Genomic DNA, 19,152 nt, shown 5'->3' with positions numbered 1-19,152 from the left:
CTTTAATGTTTCACTTAAAACTGTGCCTCAATTTCTCAATATAATAGGCATAATATTGAATTTTACTAAATACTCAAAAGTTTTCTAAGAAATATAAATACAGGAGTAGTTAAAACTTTAGACAATATGCCAGCATTTTGGTATTCGCTAGAAATATATCTTACACCAATGGCATTCTTCGGAAAAAAATCGCTTACAAAATGATACCTGATATCAACACGTTTTACCTTTTTCTTTTTACCCTTTTGAATGGAATGGATGCATGCCTGATTGTCTTCGTAGATAGAGAATTGATATTAAGGAAGAATAAAAAGGTCCCTTAGCATTGAACCAACCCGCAAAAATTCACTGCATGCTTCACATCGTGCCATTAGTTCAGATTCATGAGTGGATATGGCAACAATAGATTGCTTCTTGGTGTTCCTTGAAACGAGACAGTCAAAAACATGAAGCATATAAGTACCCAGAGATTGATTTTCTATCCTCGCCATCGGCAAAGCTTGCATCAGCATATCCACATAACACATCAGCATTACATTTTGAATAAAATAATCTTAAATAAATAGTACTATTAACATATCTAAGCAAAATATATCGTAGCAAGCAGTAAATCAATCCCTCTCAGTGATTTATCGTAGCACAACTTTGATAACGACCGAATAAGTAAACAGAAACTCTTAAATCTGGTCTGATAGTAAGCATAGCATACATTAAGCAACCAATAAGTTCCTTATTAGGTTTTTCCAGTAATACACAAAGCTGATCGTAAGATGCATTAAAATCTTCACCAAGTTTTGGAGGTGTATTACTTGGATAACAGTCACTTATACTGAAACGATTCAACAATTTCTCTAAATAGGCTAATTGGCTTAAAAACATTCCTTATCTTGTTCTTTCAATTTTAATTCTACAAATACTCAATCAAAAGTGCTACGGTGGGAATCGCTAGAATTAAGGAGAAAAAAGCGCGGTTTAGAGGAATTTAAAATACTATGTTGGTGGTCCTGAATGGATAGATATTAAAGATAGATTTAAGGAGCCGCACTGTCAAGAAAATATCACAAATACAAAATAGACCCGCGGCAACAGCTATCCAGTTCGATGAAATATTCTTTCCTGCACCGCGGGATAGGGCATTGGAACGATTTTCCTGAGGTAGTTTTGGAACCCTTACCGCGAAATATTAAGCTCTTTAAAATAAGGTTGAATTGTAAGGGTCTTTTCATTTTGTATTTTTCAGTATGCTTGGATATTGTATTACTTTTTTATGTGCTTTTTATTTAATTGTATCTAAGGTAACCTGGTCGACTTGTAACTATACTTTAATAATAATATTAATAATAATAATAGACTCCATAGTAACGCAACAGGCCCTGAAGAAACAGCGGAACTTAAGCATAACTTATATAGACTACAAAAAAGCTTTTGACTCGATACCTCACTATTACTTACTGGAGGTACTTAAAATATATAAAATTGCCCCAAATATAATAGCCTTCATTGAACTGATAATGCAAAAATGGTCAACAACAATTAAATTGAACACAATAAATGGAACGCAGCAGTCTAGAACAATATACTTCCGCAAAGGGATATTCCAAGGTGACTCCCTCAGTGCTCTATGGTTTTGTATGTGTCTAAACCCTCTAATTAAAACACTGAACCATACAGGTTATGGGTTAAAGATAGCCACAAGCCCGAAAAACAACAATAACACCCTAAACCATTTGTTATACATGGATGATTTGAAGCTATACGGAAACTCGCCCATGCAATTACAAAGACTACTTACCATAACCAACAACTTTACTAAAGGCGTCAGAATGGAACTCGGTATAGACAAATGCAAATCCATTCATCTACAGAGGGGAAAACTAAAAGCCACAGATGGTTGTACCCTCTATGAAAATACTTTAATAGAAGACCTTAAAGAAACCGAAAATTACCGATACCTGGGCATTGCCCAACTAATGGGCATACCCCATAGACGGTTAAAAGACAACATAAAGAAAGAACTTAGCAGCAGAATAGAAAATATCCTGAAAACGGAACTTCACGGGTGGAATAAAGTAAGAGCCATCAATACTTTTGCAATACCAATCCTTCTCTATACCTTTGGAATAATCAAATGGACCTCTACCGATCTTAATTACATAAACAAAATTGTGAGAAACCTTCTTACAAAACACCGTTTAAACCACCCAAAGAGCTCTACAGAAAGAGTAATACTTCCCACATATGAAGGAGGACTTGGTATTCTTGATGCTGTACAGCTTCACTATAAGCAAATTGCTGATATAAGACAATACTTCCATAGCTAAGGAGTCAAATGCAAACTTTTTGATACAGTATGTAAAACAGACACTCACTACACACCACTACATCTAAGCAACCGTGAACTAGACATCCCGATTCAAACTAAAGAACAACTAATCGATCAATGGAAAAGTAAAGAACTTCATTGGGCACCATCTTCGTCAATTAAACATGCCACACATTGATAAAGAGGCTTCAAATATATGGTTGAAACAAGGAAATATATATGGGGAAACAATCGGATTTATGAGGGCCATTCAAGATCGCATAATATTGACGAGGAACTACAGAAAGTTCATATTAAAAGAAAACGTAACCAGCGATCAGTGCAGAAGATGCAAGAACCAATCTGAGACAATAGAGCATTTTATGGGAAGTTGCACGGCCCTAGCAGCAAATGAATGTACCAGTAGACATGACAATGTAGCCAAAATCATGCACCAAGAACTGGCAAGAAAAAATAGAATCCTGGACACCGATGAACCATATTACAAATACCATCCACCTGATGTTATGGAAAACGGTGAGTGCAAGTTATACTGGAATGCAGAAATCAAAACTGACCGAGCAATTAAAAACAATAGACCGGACATAGTTTTAATAGACAAAATAAAACGGCTACTAAAACCCTTTGGAGATTGTTTCATTATTTTTTTGTTTTGATTATAAACTCCTTTCAAGTTTATAAACCAAAGGATACAGGAGTATGTAAGACCCATGAGATGGAAACATATATATTTCTTCATCAAAAGCACCATGCAAAATGCATTTTTTTTATATCTAGTTGTAAAGCATTAAGATTCTTTGCACAAATTATGGCCAGCAAAATTCGAATAGTGAAAATATGTGCTACAGGAGCATATGTTTCACCAACATCAATACATTGCTTTTTAAACATCCTTTTACAACTAGTCTTGATTTGTACTTTATGTCTCCTTCCTGATCAGTTTTCTTGCCACCCACTTACAAGGCAAACATAATTTACCCACAGGCAGATTTGTAACGGTCCCAGTTTTATTTAACTCAAGAGAATTTAATTCCTGGACTGGAATAATGGCACTGGAACTCTCTTAAATATAATCTTTATACCAGCGTGGTGGATTTGTCACTCCCTGGGACCTACGAACAGCAGGAAATTCCCTTTCCAATGCCTGCTCTTTTTCTCCTCTGCCTGAATCCAAGCCTAGTTTGAGAGGAGTTTCATGAGTCGACTGCTCATCTTGCTCTTGCTCATAATATGCATCATTCTTAAAAACATCCTTTTCCACCTTTAAAAAAAATCCTTTCATCATACGCTGATTTTTCTTACACCGCAGTCTGTAACCATTTGTGGCACAGCCTCGCATGTGCACAGCTCTCCACCGAGGTCCAAATTTTCCGTCAACAGATTAAAATGCATTCCCGGCACAAACAACACATTTTCACGTCAAATACGTCAAGTTTATACTCAAGAAAATGGAGAGTGGTCATTATTATTATGGGTGTTATTAGTGGGTATTACTATCATTAACTTTTTCCAATTTGAGACAAACTTTCACGCTGAAAACGGTCTAAACATACCCTGAATATTTCAAGATGATTGCTTGCGTTTTAAGAGAGAAATAAAACATGACATTACGCAAAAGACTGAAAAAAACTTTAACAAAGGACTTTACGTAAAAGACTGGGCCCGGTGTGAGTGACGCGTCCACACAATCCAAACCCTTTTTTTTAGCTTTCTCTCAGGTTCTGTCAGATGCTCCTGGCTTTAAAGCGCAAACTCCATTACTTATAAGAAGCTTAGCAGGTGGAAAAGAAAGAAGAACTAATCAATCAGAAGAATAAGCGCACTGGCGATCCTGAAGTTTGCCACCATTTCGTAAAGATGCTTAAGCCCATACGGTTGACGTTTTTAGTGACATTTCAACGGCTAAGCGACCGTATACTGGCATAACTTAAGTTTGCTTTGAAGAAAAGAATAGCTGTAAATTTACCATATGTAACACTAAGCGTGAGGTTCCAGTTTACATTAGTCAAAACATTAGCCTGGAATGTTGTAAAATAATGCGAAAATTAATGTGAAGAGGTTTGCTTGGTTCTGAATTAGCGATGACAAAATGAGCTTGAACATTTTGGAACGCGCAGCGTCTTAAATCATTTGTTTCGAGCACTTTTCATTCGTTTTTTATTTATTCAAACCGAAAATACTGGCAGAAGACTTCTCGGTATGAACAATAACATATCCATAAAGATATTGCACGGGATGGAGAAGCAAACTCCGGAAAATAAAAACATGGAGGCGGATAATAAACAACTCAACTCAATTTCAAAAGTGCGTGCGGCATTTTGGTGCTATAACATATATTATTCATCTTAAGAACTTTAGTTTTTTAGATGAATCATAGATGACATGCAGCACGCTTTAATTTTATTTTCACCCAATAGCTGATTTGTCGTTGGGGACTTTATTTTATTTTCCGATTCGATTTCTATTAGTTTCATTTTTCTGTTAACAAGCCTGCTAAGCCAGCCAGCCAGTTAAGTTTCAGGATCACTTATGACTCAGCGTCGACAATCCGGTGTAAATAGTTGGTTTCCCCAGCAACGGAAGCCACCTTTCCCAGTGGACCAATCGTAATATTTGGGAATGAGACGTTTTAACGGTTACGACGGATCGGAAGACGAGAAGAAACAAAAAGCACAGGAAGAGGATCCTTCGAGACGTGTCTCAGCGGCGCATGCTATCCATCCATCACTGGTGGGAAAAAAATCCCATGAACACAGAAGAGGCACGCGTTCCCAAATCAATCGAACGTCTTTTGTTCCCAGAGGAGAAAATGGGGAAAGGCGTTCACCACTCTCACTGCGGCCGCGGCGGCGAGAGTGAAAGATGGAGAAAGAAAAAAAAAGTTGACTGCGGAACGCCGCAACCTCGAGTGCTTACGGGAGCTGTGACGCCATGCCGTAATGTCGTAAAAAAACAGAGAATTTACTGTTTCTTGTTAAAAATAAATATGCGATCGTTAATTTGAAAACGATTTTGTTCCAAATTTAAATGCTTTTCACATTTTTTAGAAATAGGTGTAAATTGAAAGTTGTAGCCAGTTTGATTACCAAGCGAATACTTATATTCATACAATTTGACACATTGGTACACTTTTAAGTGTAAATCAATCAGAGAAATGAGAGTCGTCTGAATATTGAAATTGAGATCAATAGTAAAAACGGTTTTAAATAATAAATATCACGACATCACAAGGTATACTAATACCATAGAGTAAGTATATACTTACTCTATGCTAATACATAGTGAATTAACGAATTTCTTCACTAAATGAACAGCAAAGAATACACAAATTACACGTCGAGTTTTTCTCCCTCAACATGGAAACTCAGGTCAAAAAACGTGAAAATCATATCTTTTTATATTGCATACCAAGTAATATATTCGAAAATTAAACCGTTTTAAAACGAAAATGTATATCTTATTTTTTCCGATATTACGCCATAACTTCCTCTTTGTGGTCGATGACCGAAGAAAAGAATGCTTCAAAACAAAAAGGAGCTGACTTGAAGATTCATTTTGCTCGAAATCAACACTAAAAACGGTCATATGTTTTTAACACTAAAATGAACGTGCCAATCTTAAGCTACGACAAGGACGCAGCTGCCGATATCAGCAGAGACGGATGTGTCACCATGGATGTATTCCACCTTAACGAGGATGATGTCGGCCAGCGTGCCTCGAAACTTCAATCACCTAATCATGGAAAATAGGGATCGTAGTTCCTGCATGTCGATGCCACTTTTTCCTTCAAACGAATCCCGGCAAAAACTAACTAACTCTTGCCTGCATTTTATACGTGGTTATTTTCCAAATCGAATAATATCTTCTGTGAGATGGGCATTGGATTAAGTAATCTAATCTGGGAAAATGAGGATAAATCCTGCACATCAATGCCATTATTTATCCATCCAATTTATCCAATGATATGCCATAATTAACACGAAAGGTGCTACACGATTTGAAAAGAGCCATAATCATAAAGGCTGAAAAAATTTATGACAATGCTATGTTTTCCTGTCAAAATATCTGCAGTTGTGGCCAATAATTCTGACAAAGGTGGTATTCGATTTGGAAAAAAATGAAATGCCACAGTATGTGAACCATAACTTTATTTACGTCAAAAAGTCATCCAACGCGGGATGTAACTTTCGCGTTTTCTCATTTGAAACTTTTGAGCGAGTCGAGTGAGACAGACATTTTTCGTCGTTACTAATCTTCTCCTTCTTCCCCCTTCCTTGTTCGAGTCTTTTGAATGAAATGTGATTTTTTTTTGTCAGAGTGAAAATCGCCATTTCCTATTTTTATTATATTATTAATAACAAATTTATTCCTTATAATACAATTGACATTTAAAGCATAAATCAACAAAAAAAATAGGACACCCTTTCAGTCTTTCGCTTCGCTTTAGGGTTGCCGACTCATTTCCTTACATGCAGCAGAGGCAGATAGAGGGGGAGTATGGGGGCACGTGCCCCCCCCCCCAAGACGCTTAAAAATAGATGAGGTCATTAAAGAGTTATCATTACGTTTTATTTTGTTCATTACGGAGACTGAATGATTCAATTTCTAATTAATAATTTACATATTAAAATAAAGAGAATATTTCGTACATTAATTGCTTTATGTTGTTTTTAATCTTAAGCATGAGAAGGCCGTTTACCTGTCAGGCCCTTGTACCACTCCTCAAAAATCCTGGATCCGCCCTTGCCAGTTTTGCTTTGGTCATCCATTTGTGTTTGCTCTCACTTAATTTATGAAATGAAAAAGCAAATTCTATTAAAATAGGCACACTAAATAACTGGATGAATGCAACATGATAGTGTTGACTTATTAAACGCCACGGGAACCTGTTAACGAACAACACTATATGGATACAGATAATTTTTTTTCTGGTTGGGGTTTGTCAGTCCTAGTTTTCCTTTTCTGCATCTAGCCAGTTTTATGCTACTGCAAAGATATTTACCCACTGAATATTTTCATTGCTGGTGTCAACTTGTATTTGAGCAATGCAGGATCAGCGAGACCGCCTGCTAGCATGACCATATCTAATGGCATTTTTTCTTCGATGACTACAAAGACATGGGTGGCATATTGGATGCTTCATGTTGGTGCATATCTACTCACCCCCTGCCAATCATCCTTGAGGTGGCTCACAGGGTATTATTCAGATGTAATACAGTGTCAAAAATGTGTCTCAACTAATAAATTTTGAGGCAGGAAGATTGGCAGTGGATATTATTCGATTCGAATTTAAACATCGCGCATGCAATATTGATATTTTTTTGGTGTTATGTACTATTAAGTGGGCACCCTGCCTAGACTTCCTCCCTCGACTAGGATGGACTTCCCACACGAGCCCTTTCACACCGAAGACACCCTCTCAAAACACAAGTGAATCTCACCCACACGAGTAGGGAACGTCCACGTAATTAATGGCTTTCGTTTCCACCGCCCTCCGTGGAAAGAAACAGAAAGCACACTTGATTAATAGAAAACCTTGGTCGCCGGCGTGAGAAGACGCGCCTGTGGGAATGGGATTTTTTCGAACATTCTTTCCCCCCTCACTCACATAAAAGACTCGATTCCTCCCTCTTCAAACATCTTAGGAAGATGCGGAAGAAACACCGCGTTTGTTTTTCGGGATCGCGCGCCGGATGGTGGAAAAAAAAGAAGCTGAACGGGTTGAGGTGGTGCGGCCTCGCGGCGATATCCGGAAACTCAATTTTCTATCACCCTCATCACTTGCCAATCGAGTCACCCTCGTGCTTGCAACACGAATTGCTCTCAAGGAAGAGAATCACCTCAGTTTTGTCACGAAACCGCCTGGTATCCATGGAGACCATAGTCGCGATGCGGTTACAAATTAGACATAACATAGTGGAACACTTTTTTGCATTATAGCTTCCATTTATGACATAAAATAAAAAGGCTAATGAATCGAAACTTTTCTTAAATCGTCTCGGTTTTTTTTTGCATATTTTTCCCACCAGTTTAAGAGATAGTCATAGGGCCACGGTTCACTCTAAAACCTTTCTTGCCCTCATAAAAATACAGATAACGCATTACCCAGGCTCAAACAGTTTTTTGTGATAAATTTAATGAATCTATTAAAAACTACAACCGGCATCTTCAGAGGATATTGAGTAGAACTCTTTTCAATACAGGCCTGTTTCCCAAATCAAAATATATTACGGCATAATTTTCTCAGTATAAACATTTTATACATGGACAAGGACATAGAGAAGTTTTATACATTTGGGGTACAAATGTACCTCATATGCACTAAATGCTTAAACTTACGTTCTCCTTTGCATGCAACGTACATTTTGAGGTGATGTAATACATTTCAAACGAAATTTTCAACGCAAGAAAAAAGAAGATATTTGACTCTTCGGGGGAACGCATACTATCAACCTTAAGCATTAAAACATTTGCAGTAAAATAAAATTAATAGATTGAAAACTCGTTGATCCTCAATTCAGAAAAAAATTCAATAATATTAAGAAATTTTGATACATATTATTTGCTTTTAATATTACCATGTAAACAATTTTTCATTAACTTCTCCAGTAATTCAAAAACCTCTGATATTTATTAGGGTTTTCCGACTAGCACGCTTCATGAAGAAAAGCTCTTAAAATCCCACATTTCTTGTAGGAGAAAAGCTTCTTGGGAAGTGCCAAGAAAAGGATAAGAAGAAGATGAGTCAAAGAAACCAAGCTCCTTTTCGTCCACTCTTGGAATATGTGCAAATATTTGGGATTCAAATGAGACCAGCGGAATCTCAGGGCTGAATCGCGTTCGGTAAAGAACGATAACATACGGCTAAGGTCAATATGATAATTTAGCAAGCTTCGGTGAGTACACTTCGAGGACTAGAGTGGAAACAGTTATCAGGTCAAAGAGAAAGACGAAAGCAAATAAATTAGGGCATCCGCAACATTTAAACTCAAAAATTCGTTGATTGTAAACTCTCAACTTATGATGAGGGTATTTGTTTCGTCCTTATCCGATATAAATTAACTTTTTCCTCCAAAAATTGTGTATTTATCTGAAGGAAAGTTAAATATATCTTTACTTTCACATAACAAAACGTGGTATTCACGGTAAATACTGGAAATAACGCTTCATCTGATAGAAATTCTTCATTAGGAGAAAGTGATGAAAAGAGGCGATTACGTAAATCATGAATACGCATATAGGTGCCCGTGAAGATAACATAAGAAAGAGATGATGCCTATTTTAATAAGAACGAATAATTCATTAGGCATAAAAAGCTGTTAGGAATTAACCTTTCAGATTTGAATTGGAAGTGGTGGAAAGATTACTTATTACATTTATGACATGCAATGAAGACATTTTTCACGACGCATGGTTAGGAAATACAAAGAATCTAATATTGACTCTTTGAATAAGCACTACTATTTTTTCGTGGCGCATTTGAGAGAGCAAATATAAGAATTTCAAATAAGCCATAAGCTAAGTCTTTAACTGGCACAATCACGATGACGGCCTAAATATTAAATTACTTGAGGTTAGGATTATTTACTCTGCAACCAAAGAAAACGACATGTTTTAAAAAAGTACCTGTAATTTCACTAAAATGCTCAAAACCTGATCATATACAAAAGCTAACAAGAACTCTCAGCCTCCGCCAGGTAAATTATCATCCTATGGTTAACCAGACAAAAGAAAGTGGCCCGTAATGTTTTCTCCATTCTCAGCAGTGGGGTAGCCAGGAATTTTGTTCGGAGGGTCCAAAACTTAATACACTATTTTACAAACTGTATTTGTAAAATAGTGTACTAAGTGGAGGGTTCTAAACTAATTTTAACACTTTTCATAATCGAAAAAACTTCATTTAGCAAAGAAATATTTTGTAAATTCATGATTTTTCAACATTTTGTGTTCATTTATGAGGCGAAGTTGTTTTTCTATATTTCGGGAGTCCCCCGTGCGTCCCCTCTCGCTACGCCACTGCTCAGCATAAAAGAGGATGAGGAGATGTAGCTGTGGAAGTGAGGACGTCCAACGCAAAACCAGAACGTATTTCAACTCAAAGAAGAATCAACAGACTGAGGGAAAATGCGAAAGGGTTCTTTATTTTCATATAAAACTAATGTCTCTACATCCAATGCCTACTTTGAAAAACGTGAGTCGAAAAATCGGCACGATGGCGAATTAACCGCAGCAAACTTATAAACACCTGTGTGAAGAAAGTCTTACTTGAAAGTAATTGAAATAGCAACTTTTAACGCAAAAATAATATTTTAACTTTAATCAGTTATCATATATTTTTCATCTACATCTACATCTACAAATTACCCTGCGAGCCACCTCTAGGGTGTTTGGCAGGGGGTGATCAATCACCAGCATGCAGCATGCATTTGGACTCCCACATGCACACCACACCGTCTAAAAAACGTCCCGTATAATAACAAACTATACTACTATATGCTGTTAGAAATAGAATATAGAATAGAAATTCAGAAACATGCAGTAAGTTTTACATAGGTTAGTAGGCTACACTACAAGTCATGCAATCTATTTACGCGTTCTATTGCTGCCGTTATAATCTCTTATTGATCGTGGAAAAAATGACATTCGGAATCTGTCTGTTCTGCAATCTATCTCTCTTATTTTATTTATATGATCTGATCTTCCGTAGTACGTTGGCGTCCGCAAGATATGGTTAACTTCGTCAGAAAAGACACTGCTCTTGAATTTATCCAAAAGGTTTAGTCTATTTTTCAATCTACGGTCCGACAGAGATTCCCATCCGAGTTTATCTAAGAGGTCAGTTACACTAACAAGACTATCGTAACGACCTTTCACATACCTGGCAGCTCTTCTTTGCACGCGTTCTAACTCTGTTATTAAGCCTTTTTCATGAGGGTCCCAAACACTGGCAGCGTATTCCAAATGTGGTCTAACGAGGGAAAAGTAGCTAATTTCTCTCACTTTGTCGTCGCACTTTCCTAATATTCTTTTGACAAAACCCATTTTACGATTAGCTTGACCGGTTATTTCTCGAATATGTTTATTCCACGATAGATCATTATTGAGTCTAACCCCTAGATATTTCACAGATTCAACTGCCTTTAACTGCGCGCCCCGAATGACATAGTTACGCTGTAGGGAGTTATTCTTCTTCCAGAAATTCATTACGACGCATTTTTCCAAATTTAATTCTAACTGCCAAGCATCGCACCAAGCTTGGATAGCAGCAAGGTCATTCGTTAGTTCATCTATATCTTTGCTGGAACGAATTTCTCTGTAAACTACAGCGTCGTCTGCAAATAATCGTAACTTACTCTGCACTACTTCGCCAATGTCGTTTATATAAAGAAGGAATAGGAGTGGGCCAATGACACTACCCTGAGGAACGCCAGAAGTCACTCTAACCTCATTGGAGACTGCACCGTCTAATACTACTCTTTGGACGCGGTCGCTCAAAAATTCTCTAATCCAGGAAATGACATCTTCGTCTAGACCATAAGATTTCAGTTTTAATATTAACTTTCCGTGGGGTACTTTATCAAATGCCTTTTTGAAATCAAGAAAAATCGCGTCTACTGGAATGTTGTCTTCCCCGGAGACTAAAATATCGTGGGCGAAAAGCGCTAACTGAGTTTCGCACGATCTGCTTTTCCTGAATCCATGTTGATTTCCCATTAATAAGTTTTGCGCGTCTAGGTGTTTCATTACCGAGCTGACTACCACACGCACTACCACATTCATATACTACCACACGCACGCGTGACAGCGGCGGAAAGGTGACGCGATATAATTATTTTATTTTAAAATTGTCATTTTGCTGCCGTTATAGAAAGAAAACGGTATTAATAATGTCATTGTAATGAGATAAATAAAATGGTATCACTAATGTCATTATAAAGAGATAAATGTTGTTGTTTTTCCATTTCGTAAAAAAATAATCTTATACTGATTTTTTCGAAAGTAAGATTCTAAATTCATCGTCCAAAGAACATTGTATGCCTCTTACACGAGTGCGCATAGCACATGAGAACATGCAGAAAAGTATCCAATGCTACAAGGTGATCCCATAAACTCCAAAAAGGAATTCAATGCATATCCTACGGCTTCATCGACTTTTTATTTTTCCGACGCGTTTCTCCGACTTGCGTTACCCGTACCATATCGTGAGATACCAATAGATGTGACTGTTAAAACTGTTATGGGTGGTGCTCATGTGTAAAACAGAATTATTTTTGGCTCTTCAAAAATTACTAAGAAAGTTGGGTATGTCTGATTTTGTGAGTAGATTTCGAATATACATATGCATATAAATACCTCGCCGGAGAAAATTTCTCTTAAAAGGAATTGAAGATGAAAATTTTAAGGTAAAAATATTCATTTTAAATTTTGATGTATTTGAAATCACTCCAACAATCGCAACATCGCAACTTAAGCATGATTATAATCCTTGACGAGGACTCCAGCAAGGGAGGAACCATGGTCCTTATATACGAAACATGGGAGGAACTAACGTCGATCGTTCTCACAAATGACGCCAGGAAACAAAAAATAATTCTGTTTTACATGAGATGCCAATTAGGTCAATGGTCTCCAACCCGCGGCCCCCTGTCCGCATGCGGCCCGCCGGCTAAGTTCTTGCGGTGAAAGGAGACCTACAGGCTCAAGGAAATATTGTATCGCACCACATAATATAAAATATATATATCGACACACTCGTCAAAAAGAAACAATGCCAAAAATTAATAATGTCAAAAATCGCCTTGGTTGGTTGAATTCTTTGACTGATAAAGATTGTTGCACTTTGAAATAATGCGTTTTTTATTTTATTTCATTGATGTGGTGGAAAAGTGACATGGACCATTGTGGCCCTCCGGATGACGTGAAATCGATGTTTCGCCCTTGCATTAAAAATGGTTGAAGACCCCTTGTGTAGACGTAACATAAACAAACACTCTGATGATGACGAAAGCCTGAGAAACGCGTTGGGAAATTAATAAGCAGTAGACAACTACATTGGCACTCACTCATTGTCTAAAAGAGACAGTTGGTTTGGATATATAAGGGTAGAGCTCACCCCAGACCACGGGATGAGATAGTAAAGTTACTGCAAGGAGCAAAGTAGTCACATGAACAACAACAGCAAGGAATACTCATTCCGCCCATTCACCCAGTTATGCAACGCGGAGGTTGAAATTTAAAATAAACAAAATTCTCTCCTCGTAAAATGATGAAATTTATATAGTAGTATTCAGGAATTCTAAGCCCAATGCTTTCCGAAGTTTCATCCTTTGTGGAGATCAATGACACGCAAGACCGTTGTACACGCGAAGGCTTTCCCGTCAAAGTCACTGCACTCCAACAACGAGATGCTTCCGCCGCGGCACATCTCTTAATGAGGGACTTTCCGATTGATGAGGCTCGTTAAGACAAGATCGCTTTTTTCATTCAGACAATGGGAGTCCGAAAAACGCGGAATCGACACCTTTCGTCAGGTTTTTCACGCTACAAGCCGAGGGTGATGACGTGGGATGAAAGAGAGAGGGGTGGGCTGCTGCCAGAAGGACAAACACCAAATGGACAAAAGACGAACGATGGACAAGCGACGTCGTCCTCCAAAGTGACCGCGGGTCGAAACAAAGGCGTCGCAAAAAAACAATCTTTTCGTTTCTAGCATTTTCGTAAACAATATTACAATGGAGGCACCAATGTGCTATGGAAAAATACTTAGTTCGGCCGGGATACATTTTCATGGCGAAATATTTCCCAGGCGAATATTTATTCACTGCGATTCTCACCCTCGCTAATTATCAAACTGCACCAGTGTCCGTGCCACTGCTCAGTAAAAGTATTCATCCGTTTCATGCATGCAGCTGTTGTAGCAGAGGATTCTCCATTCGAAAAACTAATGCGATATCACGCACAGCGCATTTAAATTGTCTTACTAAAACGTTTCCATGACGGCAACAGCGATTCGAATTTCAGTGGAAAAAGGGCTGTTGTTCTGAAATTATATCCCTTGTGATTTAAGCTAAAAGCATGAAGAAGTTAAAGAGTCTTATTACCTAGGAAGCCGAATTACCTGCAACGGACGATAAAAGTTTAATGAAATTAATCAAAAATTTTCGTATCTATATACTATAAAACCATCTTCCGACCACTGGCTCACTCATAGAAATGTTTGGGTTGATCGAGATGAGGTACGACAAGGAGTCATAGCATCGACCACCTGTTAATAGAATAGCGCAGGCGAAGAGGGCTTTCTACAAAAAGACGAATTTTATTGCCGCTGAGAGTACAAGCATATAAGTAAGGAAAAATTCATTAGATGATTCTCATGGAGTATGTTTCTCTATGGAAGCGAGGCTTGGACATTGACAGCAGCAGAGAAGTCAAGAGTGGAAGCATTCGAATTGCGGTGCTACCGTAGAAAGAGGAATATAAAATGGATTGACCGTGTAAGTAACGAGGAAGTGCTAAGGAGAGTGGGAGAAAAGAGAAGTCTTCTAAAAACCTTACGCAGAAGAAGGGACAACCACATTATGAGACATGATGGCCTGATGAAAATAATCGTGGAAGGACAGTTGGAAGGGAAGAAGGGAAATGGACGGCCCCGAATGAGTTTCATAGGACAATGAGTTATAAAGGATGTGAAAGAGAAGCAATACTTGGCTATGAAGAGATTAGCGGATAGGAGAGAGGAATGGAGAGCTGCGTCAAACTAATATTAGGATTATTTACTAATGATGACGATGAATGATATAATTCATCAAATTCATAGGCTCTGAATTATGATCCTCGCCTTAGTAAATATTTCGTTGCAAATGTTTCGAATGATTTGAACGTTCTACTCCCATTGCCGCTCTATGCTCATTTTTGAAAAGCGAATGAGAAGCGACCCACGTGGCGACATTGAACACGAGACGGACTTCCGTGCCTCCAACGTGTGTTGAGGGGCGTACTGCGCATTTAAATAGGTTAACTAAAGTCGCCACTCGCGCCGCTGATGACAGAGCCATTCAAATTAATTTACACGGAAAAATTATCTGCAATTAGTTAGGGTCGTGAAATGAAATTTTTATTTGTGACGATGTGATCTAGAAAAATCACAACTTTTCAGTCATATTTCTCGCGACTTCAACCACTTAATTACAAAAATTGGTAATTAATGGATCGGTCTGCTATCACCGCCGCCCTGTGGAGATTTTAGAAACCCGATTGAAATTCGCATTCAGTAGTAATTTAATTTAGTTGATGAAAAAATTAAATTAACGTTCAACGAAAAATATCTTCACAGCTGTGTGGCGTAACGATAAATCTACGGGAGCTACTCATCTACGTACCTCACTTGATTTTAGTTAAGACGGGACTATTCCCAGCTCATTAAAATCCTCCTCAGCATTTCCAACGTAACTTATGACATTTGTCTTCGGTTTCAGTGCTCATTTGCCAATATCTCAAAAATTAACACGATATCGCGACTAAATTTTAAATTTTACCATTCTTTACAGGTTACAGGTACAACAACCATTATTTTAGTTTTTTTTTAGTCGAAATCAAATTAATCAAAATTTTTCGCATCTATATACTATAAACCTAACTTAACACCACTGACTCACTCATAGAAATGTTTGGGGTGATCGAGACGAGATACGACAAGGAGTCATAGAATCGACCACCTCTAAAATCGTCTGTAACCTTGTGAACTAATGTCGAAAAACTAAATTTTCTCTTTTCTATCTATGAAAGTGTTACCAACTGCCTCTATGCCTTTAATTTGTGGGGGGGGGGCAATTTTGTGGGTAAAAATATAGAAGGTAATTAGGAATTTGAACATTGCTGGGAAGCTCGATAATGGCACCGTCCACACCTAATAACAGTCGCCGAGAACTGCAAGGATTCAATTTGAATTCATTAGCCATCACCGAAAAAAACGGACTATAATTATATTATTCTAAGCTGGTCTAGTCTAGTCTAGTCTCTACACGGACCAACAGTAAACAAAGTTGTAAGAACAGGCTAAAAGACGGAGAGGTTTTGGGGGCAGAGCGTGATAACTTGATGCAAATAACTTTGATGTCATTATGCGCTCAGAAACGGAATTCAAGCAAATTTTACTGGTTGCCGCACTGATACATCGCACTTACAGCTTTATAGCAATTAAAACGATTAAGATATCAAAATTTCTTTTAGATACGCTGTAACCAAAGACTTTTCTAATAGTCAAATGTATATTCATGTTATTAGATTCATCTGTATTGTAGTAATTGTTCGAAATGTAAATGTTCGCTATTTTCGGATTTTCCGAGATATTTACATCTGAGGGAACTTCGCATTGAGCGGAGGAAATGGCCTGGGCGCTAGCAGACACGCACTGCTCTTCTCGTTCAATTCAATTAATGACGCAGACTTCGAATTCCAAGGTAACCGTCCGCGCAAAAAAAAAACTTTTAGCTCTGAGCCAAATAAGAAAGACATAAAATAAATGATCTGAAAATATGTTTGAGGGAAATCACCAAACGCATGCAGTTACCAACTCGATGTATCTTCTAAAAATATCAGCGATTATGGCCATGCATAAAACGCAAATCATATATATCATTACAGAAAGGTCTTTTTCTTTCATTCCGTATATACTCCGTTAATACTCCACTGCTTATGACGAAAAATACAAACTCAATCTGAAATTTCACTGCTTACCCATAAATTTTACTTTAAATTTTCGATTTTTCCATGTCGATTACTCGGTCGAGGTATCGACTCCACACATATTTTATATTCTTTACTTCAAAAAAAGGCTTAAAAACTTGTTAAATCCATGGCTAAACCTAAAAAACTTGGGACATAACGACGCAAAAATATTAAAAATAAAACCAAAGAAGTATGAAGAATGCAAAACGTTCTCTAAAAGAGACAACGTGTTTAAGGAACTTAAAGGACAACGTGTATCACGAATAAATAAAAATATCGCGTTGAAAGTACTCAAGAAATATTATCAACGGGAATTGACAAAAAAAATGAAAGTAGTACGAAAAGCAAACAGTGGATCTACATGGGCGAATGCTATAAAATTGCTATGTAAAAGATTTTAGGTTTATTATTAAATTGTTTTAAGACTTAGAGAATATTCCTAATTATTCCCTGATTGCGCTGAAGTGCGAAATTTTCGCACGAGTTAGCTAGTATCATCAATGAAAGTTGCGGAGAAAAAAAAATCACGGAATAGAAAATTAAGGATGGAACCGGAAGTGATTAATTATTTCTCGGTATTTTGACGGGATTATCGAAGCTTTAGACAGAGGTGAAAATAGACCGAGAGCATAGCTGGAAGTTTACATGACATTTAAAAAAATCAACACCAATCAACTCAACTTATTACATTAGACTTTCAACATAGGGTTTGAATTTATTCTATTGAATTCTATTCTTGGAACGATAATGAAGCTTTAATCTGTGGCAACAGTGAGAAAATGGGACTCGCAAAATATGCCATCATTTAAGCAATTCCAAGCATAATTTGGCAATTGGTTAGTTTCCTTCACCAAAGAAAACGAAAGGCATTGATTGCGATTCGTTACCCACCATTAGTGTATTCATAATATACAAATTATTTGGTTTTAGAAATACCGGTTTAGACGAATGGCAATGGTCAATTTTAACTGCATTTGAAAAAGGCCAGATTGGCGCCCATGCGATGCCACTCCACGTGACGTCACAGGGACCTAGTTTCTATACGAGTAGATAGGAGTTATACATCGTCTGAGATTACCAATGCATGCATGAGGCACAGAGCTCAGGGAAACATGTCTTAATAATCACCTATTAAAACTGGCTAAGGTCGGAAAGTTTTCTTCGTTTGATAAGGTATTAATAATCCTTATTTCAGCCAAGCGCTACCAGCTACCGTGGTACTCTGCTACCTGCTGGCATCCTGCGTCGCGTCGTATCAGCGCTCAAAGCCTCAACCCCTAGGTCACCTCACTTGCGGCAACGGGAACTAGAACGACGTCACACGGAGTTTTCCCGGCATTCATACTTAGCCGTCGCGTTTTCGCGCGCTTGAAAATTTTGACTCATTATACGATGGCATTCGCTTTAATATCGGTTCTCCGCAAAACGGATTTTAAAATCAAATACAGCATATTTTGAGCTTTTCCAATAACACCCAGTAAACATCAACCGTAATATATGAAACATATGCCCGTAATTGGGCAACGTAACGTTTTGTTCGCAAATGAATGAATGCATGCTGGTCGCAATTGCGTTGCGGATGGGTAAAGAGTCGCCGCCCGAAAAGTCGACATTCTCCTACCCGGTACACGATAATATTTCATCACATGCTGTGCTTACATTTTACGCAATAGGACCAATAGTTGCAGTCACAAAGCTATATCTTAGTTTTTTGGTTCTAAACTGCATATGCTGCAAAACTGTGGTACACATCATTTTTTGTCTATTTTTCCTCATATTCAATGCTTACACAAAAAATGCTTCGAAATGGTAACACTAAATTAGAAATATCAAAAAAATAATAATTACTTTCCAAAAATTTTCACATTGGGAGAAACTTACTTTTATGACCAATTCTTTCTTCGAAAGTGAACGCGGCTCAGGAATTTTAAAGATCACAATAACTAATCAAACCTGTTTTTGATTCCATCTCAGAACTCTCGACTCTTAAATGACCGACAACGGTTCCCAAGCCTTTCTTGTCGAGACGGAACAATGGCGAACACGGAAACAGCGCTGCATACTCCGGATCATTTTCGGAATTTTCTCCACGAATCACACAT

The sequence above is a fragment of the Ischnura elegans genome, chromosome 9 (genome assembly GCF_921293095.1).
Source record: "Ischnura elegans chromosome 9, ioIscEleg1.1, whole genome shotgun sequence".
In the NCBI taxonomy this organism is placed as follows: domain Eukaryota; kingdom Metazoa; phylum Arthropoda; class Insecta; order Odonata; family Coenagrionidae; genus Ischnura; species Ischnura elegans.
Note: the sequence above shows the minus strand (reverse complement) of the source record.